The following is an 11679-nucleotide window of genomic DNA, read 5'->3' on the forward strand; positions in this document are numbered from 1 at the left end:
CCTTTCGAAACAACAAATAAACAATATTGAAGACTATCACGAAGACAGCAAACGTAGAAAGACACTACCAGAACAACCTTAAGCCTGGCTAATATAACAGGCAATAAAAACGGAAGAAATCTTAAAACATTTTTCTAGTAATTGAAATTAATAGACAATTAAAAATGATCATTCAGCAACAGTTTTGGTCTGACCAAAAACAGTAATAACCCAAATTATTAGTTTAACAACTGTTTAAAAATTCACTGTCGGTTAACCGTCTTTTGGACGTAACAATTTCTAATCACAGCCCACCAGACAAGTTAAAATACAACCACGCAAGACACTGAATATAGCATACCCAAAACTATTAAGGCGCAGTCTTATACTCTAAGGCGGCTTTACTGACGTACAACATATGTGTTCATTTGGCCAAGGCGAGACTCTAAGTAGTTCTGAAAATATGACGAATGGGTCTCTAAATTTATAAGCAAGCAAGAAATTTCTATACGGGATATAGTTCAAATGACTTGATAGTTAAATTATTGTGCCGCAAATACTGTTACTTTTTTTCTTTTACTCTAAAATAAACTTACCAAATTTGCTTAAGTTTGACATACAACAGCAGTGCCAACGCACACGAACAACGACGCAACGATTTTACTACACCCTTTGAGCAGGGACCAGTTGGCAGTTGCAGGGAAGGCGGATAGTCGTCTTCGGTTCATTGGTAGAATTTTGGGAAGATGTGGTTCATCTGTAAAGAAGACTGCTTATAAAACACTAATACGACCTATTCTTGAGTACTGCTCGAGCGTTTTGGATCCCTATCAGGTCGGTTTGAGGGAGGACATAGAAGCAATTCAGAGGCGGGCTGCTAGATTTGTTACTGGTAGGTTTGATCATCACGCGAGTGTTACGGAAATGCTTCAGGAACTCGGGTGGGAGTCTCTAGAGGAAAGGAGGCGTTCTTTTCGTGAATCGCTACTGAGGAAATTTAGAGAACCAGCATTTGAGGCTGACTGCAGTACAATTTTACTGTATCCAACTTACATTTCGCGGAAAAACCACAAAGATAAGAGAGATTAGGGCTCGTATAGAGGCATATAGGCAGTCATTTTTCCCTCGTTCTATTTGGGAGTGGAACAGGGAGAGAAGATGCTAGTTGTGGTACGAGTTACCCTCCGCCACGCACGGTATGGTGGATTGCGGAGTATGTATGTAGATACGTGCTAATTAATACAAGCCGTATTTGTTGGAGTCAATACATTAGACCAATTTGCCAGCAACCACTTATTAGGTTCCATTAAACATCATACAGTACCATCACACAAAATAGAATCTTATAGTAACTTGCATAGCATACGGCAAATAACAATAAAACAAATCCTTCAACAAGTAATAGAGAGGCGAACCAAATAAGTTAGTCGCCCTCGCAGAATTGCTGCTGAATACCAGCGCGACCAACCATACTTGCAGGTATTCTACCAATAATATATGATACCAGTGCATATAGACTATACAGAACACAGAACGTGAGCGAAATGAAACAGAAAGGACGTGCAGTAGTCACATTTAACGATCAACGTCTGCCAAACTTCAAGCTTACACAAGCAGGAAGGCGAAGCTCAACCAAGTTGTTCTGCAGTGAACTCGCTCTAGTATCGGCTTTCTTACCAGTTTCTGCCCAGCGCCGCATTACAGAATACAGACCACAGGGTGCATCGGGTGGTTGACGATACAATACACACTGCCCCTTCTGTCACGGCCACAGGCCCACTGCCGACGTCAACAGGCCGTGGACAGCCAACGTCCCCACACCACACTCGTGCTTTCTCGTCCAGGCTAGTCTCAACACTACTGCATATGTTATTTTCTAACTACCCTTTCCCCATTTCGCACCGCCGCCTAGGAGTCCGTAAGTTCGTTCCGACAGAAGCGGCCAAAGGGATCGATAGTGGACGACAAGGTGCAAGGATTGCTGGCACACGACGCACCTTTTCTTCAGTTCTGCAGGGACAGGTTTCAGTGATATAGGAAGTGTTAGAGACAGGCTACGGTGCAGATGTTCAAATGACGTGGACATAAGAATGAAGGATACTACGTGGGGAAGGATGGAGAGCCTGAAAAATGGGAAACAACATAAGAGGAGCGTTCAAAAAGTAATGCAACACATTTCTTTTCTGAAAGCAGGTTGGCTTTATTCAGAATTCCAATACACCATATTGTTCCTAACTCTTTCGGCTACAAAACCCCGTTTTTCAACATAATCACCTTTCAATACCACAGTCTTCAGCCACCTTACCGAGAGGGGCTATATGCCCGCATTGTATCACTCTAACGGTCGGCGTCGGAGACAAAGTCTTGCTGCATCAGTAACTCCCACAACCCACGTACAGCTTCCCGCCAAATGCATCCTTCATTGGGCCAGACAGATGGAAGAAGTCGGAAGGTGCGAGGTCCGAACTGTAGGGTGGATGAGGAAGAACAGTCCAATGAAGTTTTGTGAGATCCTCTCAGGTGAGCGGACTTATGTGAGGCCTTGCGTTGTCATGGAGAAGTTTGTCTGCATTTTTGTGGTGACCAATTCAGTTTCCTGACGGTAACACTACGAATTTCAGAATTGATCGTGGTACCATGAGGGAGGACATCAAACAGAATAACCCATACAGGGTCGCAGAAGGCTGTCACTGTTACTTTACAGGCTGAGGAAGTAGTTTTAAACATGTTTTTCAGAAGGGAGATGGTGTGGCGTTCCTCAGATGATTGCCGTTCTGGTCGGTTCGAAGTGATGAACCCACATTTCATCGCCTGTGACGATGTTCGACAAATAATTGTCACGATCAGCCTCGTAACGCGCAAGTAATTCCGCAGAGTTGGTCTTTCCTTTCTCTTTATGGTTTTCTGTTAGGCGACGAGGAAACCAGCGGGCACACATCTATGAATACTCCAACTGGTGGACGACTGTGTCAGAACTACCAACAGAGACGTCCAGTTGACTAGCGAGGTGTCTGCTCGTGATCCATCGACCACCTCCAATGAGAGAGTCCGCTAGTTGCAACGCCGCAGCAGTCACAGCTGTGTGCCGCCGGCTGGCATGTGGGCGATAAAACACTTGCGCGCGACGTGGTTGCGATGATAATTGATGCCTCGCCCAACGATTCACCGTGCTTTTGTTCACTGCCAGGCTTCTGACAACATTTTGCAACCGCCTATGAAGATTATCAATGTCTGCGATGCTCTGGTACTCCGCCTAAAGAAACTCAATGAGGCTCTCCGTATCGAAGGCACCTCTTTTGCATACGCCATTTTGAAGGGTGCATATACACTACTGGCCATTAAAATTGCTACACCAAGAAGAAATGCAGATGATAATCGGGTATTCATTGGACAAATATATTATGCTAGAACTGACATGTGATTACATTTTCACGCAATTTGGGTGCATAGATCCTGAGAAATCAGTACCCAGAACAACAACCTCTGGCCGTAATAACGGCCTTGATACGCCTGGGCATTGAGTCAAACAGAGCTTGGATGGCGTGTACAGGTACAGCTGCCCATGCAGCTTCAACACGATACCACAATTCATCAAGAGTAGTGATTGGCGTATTGTGACGAGCCAGTTGCTCGGCCACCATTGACCAGACGTTTTCAATTGGTGAGAGATCTGGAGAATGAGCTGGCCAGGGCAGCAGTCGAACATTTATTGTATCCAGAAAGACCCGTACAGGACCTGCAACATGCGGTCGTGCATTATCCTACTGAAATGTAGGGTTTCGCAGGGATCGAATCAAGGGTAGAGCCACGGGTCGTAACACATCTGAAATGTAACGTCCACTGTTCAAAGTGCCGTCAATGCGAACATGAGGTGACCGAGAGGTGTAATCAATGGCACCCCATACCATCACGCTGGTTGATACGCCAGTATGGCGATGAGAAATAAACGCTTCCAATGTGCGTTCACCGCGATGTCGCCAAACACGGATGCGACCATCATGATGCTGTAAACAAAACCTGGATTCATCCGAAAAAGTGACGTTTTGCCATTCGTGCACCCAGGTTCGTCGCTGAGTACACCATCGCAGGCGCTCCTGTCTGTGATGCAGCGTCAAGGGTAACCGCAGCCGTGGTCTCCGAGCTGGTAGTCCATGCTGCCGCAAACGTCGTCGAACTGTTCGTGCAGATGGTTGTTGTCTTGCAAACGTCCCCATCTGTTGACTCAGGGATCGAGACGTGGCTCCACGATCCGTTACAGCCATGCGGATAAGACGCCTGTCATTTCGACTGCCAGTGATACGAGGCCGTTGGGATCCAGCACGGCATTCCATATTACCCTCCTGAACCCACCGATTCCATATTCTGCTAGCAGTCATTGGATCTCGACCAAAGCGAGCAGCAATGTCGCGATACGATAAACCGCAATCGCGATAGGCTTCAATCCGACCTTTATCAAAGTCGGAAACGTGATGGTACGCATTTCTTCTCCTCCTCACACGAGGCATCACAACAACGTTTCACCAGGCAACGCCGGTCAACTGCTGTTTGTATATGAGAAATCGGTTGGAAAATTTCCTCATGTCAGCACGTTGTAGGTGTCTCCACCGGCGCCAACCTTGTGTGAATGCTCTGAAAAGCTAATCATTTGCATATCACAGCAAATTCTTCCTGTCGGTTAAATTTCGCGTTTGTAGCACGTCATCTTCGTGGTGTAGCAATTTTAATGGCCAGTAGTGTAGTATCGCCACATATCGGAACTTCACGGAAATATAGGGGCTGAAGCTTGTGCTGCATTACTTATTGAACATCCTTCGTAGAAAGAACAAGTGTAAAGTTGTTACGTCATCCAGTCGGTCAGTTATAAGGCAAAAAACGAAAGAAAGAATCTTTAATCCTACTGTTTTAGCGTACTTCTGAGGTGTCCGCAAACAGAGCCTGTGTCTTCTGTACGACAGCACCGCTCCGGGAGAGGGCCAATATTTAAGGAGACGGCAGCGGGATGCGATACGCAGCCGATATAAATCAGATCGAGTGTCCCGGCTCGGTGGGATGGAGGGCCCTCGCGAAGGGAGAGGCAGCAGAGTGAGCGCAGTCGCTCCCGGAAATGTGGGGGCGGGGAGGCGGGGAGAGTGCCTGCGGTGGGTCGGGAAACGATGGGGGTCAGAAGCGAAACAAAACGAGTCGGCGCAAAAACTGTGGGCGCCATAAATTACAGCGGGAGATGCAGCGGAAGCTCGTGGAGAGGGAGGGGAAGGGTGTTGCAGTAAGGGCGCGTGGCGCGTGCCAGTGTTGGTATGAAAAATGTCTGAGCCGCCCGACTCCGTGGCTGGATTATGGGGGCAAGGACACACTGCGTAATCAGTGGAAACGAGAGTGGGACACGCATGCTCTACAGCCCTACCTGTCGTCCCATTCATTCAGGAGACCAAAGTCTATTCCGCTCTCATTTGGACTAACCAACCAGGCGCACGCCTACATCGAATAGGCTTCACTGTGTGAAGCATCTGGTTTGAAGTACTGTATTCTGGACATGCTGTTTGCAGCGAGTCTACATGTACATCGACTTACACACTCCACAAGCCACCGTACGGTTCGTGGCGGAGGGCACCTTGTACCACTATTTGTTGTTTCTTTTCGTGTTCTACTCGCAGATAGAGCGAGGGATAACGACTGTCTATATGCCTCCGTATGGGCCCTAATGTCCCTTATCTTCGTGGTCCATACGCGAAACGTGTGTTGGCAGTAGAAGGATAGCTTTGTAGTCAGCTTCAAATGCCTGTTCTCTACATTTTATGAATAGTGTTCCTTGAAAAGAACATCGCCTTTCCTCCAGGGATTCCCATTTGCGTTACCGAAGCATCTCCGTGACAGCTGCGTGTCTCGTTAGAATCTAATTCCAATGAAATGAACACCCTTAGCTGCTGACAGGCGTTGACATACGTCAACGGGAACAGATGAAAACGTGTGCCCCGACCGGGACTCGAACCCGGGATCTCCTGCTTTCATGGCAGACGCTCTATCCGTCTGAGCCACCGAGGACACAGAGGACTGCAGCGATTTATCTCTGGCACGCCTCCCGCGAAACCCACATTCTCAACGTATTGTCCCGCACTACATTCGTAGTGCCACCGCCCATTATACTCATTACTCGCGGCGCGTTGCCGATTCCTATAAGAGTCCGGGCACTGTTTGTGCATTCGCACAAAAGAAGAAGATGGTCAAGTGGCCGGTGAGCCTTAACTAAATATATACTAAGATGGTATCTGTTCTTTCGCACATGTCCGAAAGAACAGATACCATCTTAGTATATATATCGTTAGAATCTACCGGTAACAAATCTTGCTGCCTGCCTCTGAATTGCTTCGATGTCTTCGTTTAATCCAGTCTGGTATGGACCCAAAACACTACAGCAACACTCGAGAATAGGTCACACTAAGGTCCTACATGAGGTCTCCTTTACACATGAATCACACTTTCCTAAAATTCTCCAAATAAACCGAAGACGACTATTCGCCTTCCCTACCACAACCGTCACATGTTCGTTCCATTTCATATCGCATTGCAACGTTATGCCCAGATATTTAAGCGACGTGACTCTGTCAAGCAGGGCACTACTAGTGCTGTATCCGAACACCACGGGTCTGTTCTTTTCCACTCATCCGCACTAACTTACATTTTTCTACCTTTAGAGCTAGCTGTCATTTTGTATCCTCTCAGTCATCTTCAACAGCAACTTCTACTGAAAAGGAGAACATGGAACCGCCCTGCTGCAATACTCTACTGCATACAAAGTAAGTTCTCCCTTACTTAAGGTTCTATATGGAAGGCTACGTTGGATATACTGCGACAGCAAATTCTAAAGCTGTCCCCACATGGGACTGTTTTTGGTCGTGAAGCACGCCGGACGTGTTCCCTATCGTGATGGGTGTACGCTTAGAAACGAGTTGGTGCATACACAGAACGTGCCCCTGACACCGATTTTCGACCGTGTGAGCTACTTATACGATTTCTGAGATCGACAGCCACATCAGTGCCGCTAGCTTCGTTTTTGTTTTTGCGGCAAAACGGTGGCAGTTGGCCCCAAGCTGTAGAGTCTGGGAATTCATTTGATAGAGTGTGTCATGTCTAGTTCGCTCGTCCGACCAATGAAGAAAATAGTGCCATTATCAAGTGCTGAATTTATTTTCAAAGCTATTAACTATTTAGCGATGTACATTTATACGAACTCATCGCAAATAGTGGACAATGGTTTACGGAATAAGTAAGATTAAACGCAGTCGCATGTTATGTGAGCTCACAACTGCGTACATCTTCCGCAACCATATGAACGTAACACTGGATCAATTATCTTTCTCACGAGCAGAAGTTCGCTCTACTGGTTTTGACAGATTGCATATGTGACCTGAAGTAATGTACCGGGTAGTTACAATTAAAGTGGGCTGTAATTATCGTATATCAGCAAAATGTGGTACAAGGATCTAAAGCGACAATGCAGACCTATTAACGGTGTAAAACAAAACAGTTCCAATTTTGATCACCAGGAGCAAATCTGGAGCTGTGCATGCAAGAAAGACGTATAGGAATGTTCCCTGTGTAATAGAGCGGAAACGGAAAGTGGGCAAAAAAGGTGAAACAAGTGACGAAGACATATTGTTAATTTTATTATTAACCTCCTCTTATAAAATTTGTTCAAAATGGGGACGGGACGCTGCATCTGTAAAATGATGTGATCAACAGTTACTCGCAACAGTTCCAGTGGAATCTGAGCAATATTTCCTGTATTCTGACCATCAGATCAGGTAGAGACTGAACTTGTCCATGGTAAACGCGTTCTGTTTTACATCCCCAGAGCCAAAAGTCATACGGACTGAGATCAGAAGATCTTGCGGGCCATACACCTGGAAAAGCTCTGGAGATAACACGTTTGTAAAAGGTTGCATTAAGCAGATATTTCACTGGGCGAGGGACATGAGGTGTTGCCACATCTTGCATGAAAATAGTGATTTACTCACATTTGTGCTCCTCCAAAGCATAAATCACATGCCGTACAAGGAGATCTCAATACTGTACAGACTTCATGGTACACATGAGAAGCCCTCTGTGTATCATCTCTTCAAAGACGAACGGATCGTGGGTGAAGGTGCTCGTAAATCCACGCCATATACGGCGAGTGCAATGGCTCTTCATGCACAGCACGCGGTTTAACAGTACCTCAAATTCGGCAGTTATGTATATCCACTGCACCCTGTAACGTAAAATGTGCCTTGTCACTCCATACAATATTGTCCGGCCACATCTCATCAATTTTTATCCGTGCCAGAAATCGAAGAGCAAATGCAGAACGTCGTTGTAGATCATGACATTTCACTTGCTACACCGTCCGGATCTTGTACGGATACCAGTGTAAAATAGACCGCAAGACTTTCTGTACTGCTGACAATGGGATGGACAATTCCAGTTCCAATGCGCAAACACTAGCACTACCCAGGGCATGTGCTGTATGGTCAGTTACAGCAACAGCAATCTCGTCAGCAACTTCTATCGGGATATATTGCCTCCCTCTTCCATGTACCACGCCAAAGTCGCCCGTGTTTTCGAATTTCATTATCTTCTTTAAACCATTTAATGATGTCGAGCCCTTCCTGAGACCTTTCAGTCGGCAGCACTCTCTTAATTGCTGCCGTTCACATAAAACAGTTCCACTAACAGCGCGCATTCTCTCTTCTTGATAGCCATACTGTTCACTCACGTTATGGCTTCTCAGATGACAGTGTGGATGTCATACCGCCATACAAACAGTGTACAGGAAATGTAGATGTTATTCCATAAAATTTCATAACAAGTTATCCAATTTATGGGAGCTCTGCAAGATCCATGAGCTATTTTATGTTAATGTGACAATCCCTAATTCTAGGGCTATATTTTATTTTTGACACATGGATCTATGCCGACAATTGTAAAAACGGCGATGGTACATTAGTCCTTACTAATGTAAAATTGTTACCTTCTGAAGAAGACAAATTTATATTTGTCGAAACCTAGGTAAAGAATTTATTTATCCATTGCAACTGGTCGGCTGTTCATAATTTTATTACGTGAAACCGTGGCTGTTGTGCAGCTATGTTTAAAATATTGATTAATGTGACTCATAATAGAAATTAGTTACAACTTTTAATGCAGAAATTCCTGCAGATACTATAGCATACATAATTATGTATTGTAAAAATATTTTAACGTATGACACTCAGCGTAGAATACTAGCAGAAATTTTTTAATAATAACCCTTTTCATGCAACTTATATAGGCACTTTGAATTTTTAAAATAGGTTTTTAGTTGTTTCTTCGGATAGTCCTTCTTACATACATTATGTTAGCACTTTATATTGTTAAAATAGGGGTTCAGTTATTATTTTTTGGATAGCCCTTTATATGTACATTATCTTAGCAACTTGAATTTTAAGAATAGGTTAATATATGAATGAAAATCGATCTGTTTGGAATGCTGTTGCTAACTGAATGGATTTGAATGAGTAGGTGATAGTAGCAGGCCCATTACAATGGTTTCCTTAATGTAACCAGGAGAGGAAACGCGATAAAGATAACCCTGTGGCTGACCACAAGCAGATTAACTGGCTGTCACGAGATAATGCAGACCACTTGCGAGGTGCCGGGGCTAGCAGTGTATTTAACACTAAATTCTTCTAGAATCTACATATGTAAATGATGCTCTAAGCCCCCCCTATTCTAACTCCGACTTTTGCTGTTGCACATGGATTAAAAAAATATATGCGAACTGACTGTAATCAACCCTGCAAGTGGAGTAGAAAAGAGTTTGGCACCTGCAATAATTTAATTTGATAAATTAGTTAAATAAAGGAAGGTTTCATTAACGTAGTGAGAAATGATAGGGTTTCTCTACCGATTAACAGAATGAAAGGTCTGTCCAAAATAACAATATGATTTATTAAGACTAAACACAAAATAATAAACAAAAACACATGAAGCATTTATAACACATCAATTGGCTCAAATTGGATACTCAAACAAACGCTGTGAAGGTGAAGTTGTCCCTAAACTAGATTGTGAGGTTTATGACGAAGTGGTATGTGGAGCCAATTCCTTGCCACTCAAATCTTAAGAGAGACACACAGCTAACCCAACACCAATTGCTGCTACCCAAGACAGAACAAAGTTAGAAAAAGACGAACAGGCGCGCTCTGCTGAGGTCTGATTATCACCTAGGAAAATCCTATCTGCCGGTGCTGCGGACATACATTACCAAACTGTCTTCTTAACTGCCAGAACACGATCTGGCGTACCGGAGGCGATGGCTGGTTGCTTCGACGTCCTGTCGTGGTGATGATAATGTCGCGAGTATAGCCCGAAACGAATTATCTTGGTTTGGTTGTTCCAGACTAAAGACTTCCTAGCAATACAAATGCGCCTCTGAGGGAGACGAAGAAGGCTCGCCACACAATCACTGACGGTACAGTGATTGATTTTAACAAGCGAAGTCACACTGTAACTCCGATACAGTCAACTTTAGCCAAAACTGCTCAAGACAGACAACATAGGCCGCTTGTACGCAGAACGCTCAATTGCCAACTGTACTCGGAAAGTTACGTTGAAGTCGAAACTTCAGCAACTTCGTCAAACAGCTACAATTAAATAAAAGTATATTAGACAGCCAACGGAAAGCAGGCTGTCCAGAGCAGCGAGAGCTCAGTCTTGTAACCTACTTCGACCGAAAGGCGAGAGCCGACTACCCACAAGAGCACCCGTACAAACCGAACACAGAACATTCCCGCCCCCACGACAGTGGCCGTGGTTAAACGTTCCAATCAGCAACTCAAAAACCGGCGGAAAATTCCACTCTATTGCCGGAGCACTACCATTCTACCAATGGAGATTCTTGGCGCCAATTTCTGCGCTGATTTTGCTACGTCACGGAGCTATGCCCTGAGCAAGCCAATCACAGTTACTATTTTGCAGAAAGCGTGGGAATTTTCCCGCCACAACTGCCTGGGTACACAAGTCATTCCCACGCCTCGCTGGTAGCCCGCCAGAAAGTGATTTCGCTAAGTTTCTGCGAAGTAACGGAACCTCTAGCCCAGCCGCTACTTCAGGCCCCCGCGGGCGTGTCTCTTGACAATGTCGGCGTCTGGAAAGCATTCACTCGACTCCCTCACACCCGTCGGCTTAACCCTCTCGAGATCAGCGGAGCCTGCCTGTCACCGGACCACCTGGGTGACGAGAGACGCTGCGTGGGAAGTCCGTGTGTGAAGGAACAGCAACTTTTCACCGCATGCAATTAGAGAGGAAAATCGTAAGATAGAAATATGAGAGGGGGCTCATGCCACCTCTCACACTCAATGAAATAAAAAACTAAAGTGCCATATACTGCCTAGAGCCGGTAGCTCAGAAAGCTAGGTGAATGGATTTGAACCACAAAGTGTATCCTGGTGACATTTCGTGGTTCTAATTCTGATCAATACTGAGCATTTTTAAATAATCATGGGTAGTGTAGCCCAGGGTTTCTCCCAAAAAGATGAGAGTTCTGCTGAAAAACTGTGTTTTGAGTAGTATTTCAACTAAAATTTAATTTTACATTTTTTTCGTCATAAAAGAATATATTTCCAGTTTGAAATTTATTTTTTCCTTGAAGATGGACATTATAATATATGTAAAAATATGTATATT

General features: G+C 44.8%; 1 non-coding gene across 1 annotated transcript; it reads right to left on the bottom strand.

Annotated features, from left to right (window-relative positions):
• Positions 1 to 5944: 5944 nt before the first annotated feature.
• On the bottom strand, positions 5945 to 6018 carry Trnas-uga (transfer RNA serine (anticodon UGA)). Its single transcript has one exon. It is a non-coding gene; the product is annotated as a tRNA-Ser (tRNA).
• Between the last annotated feature and the right edge of the window lie 5661 nt (positions 6019 to 11679).

The sequence above is a fragment of the Schistocerca nitens genome, chromosome 2 (genome assembly GCF_023898315.1).
Source record: "Schistocerca nitens isolate TAMUIC-IGC-003100 chromosome 2, iqSchNite1.1, whole genome shotgun sequence".
NCBI classification, from domain to species: Eukaryota; Metazoa; Arthropoda; class Insecta; order Orthoptera; family Acrididae; genus Schistocerca; species Schistocerca nitens.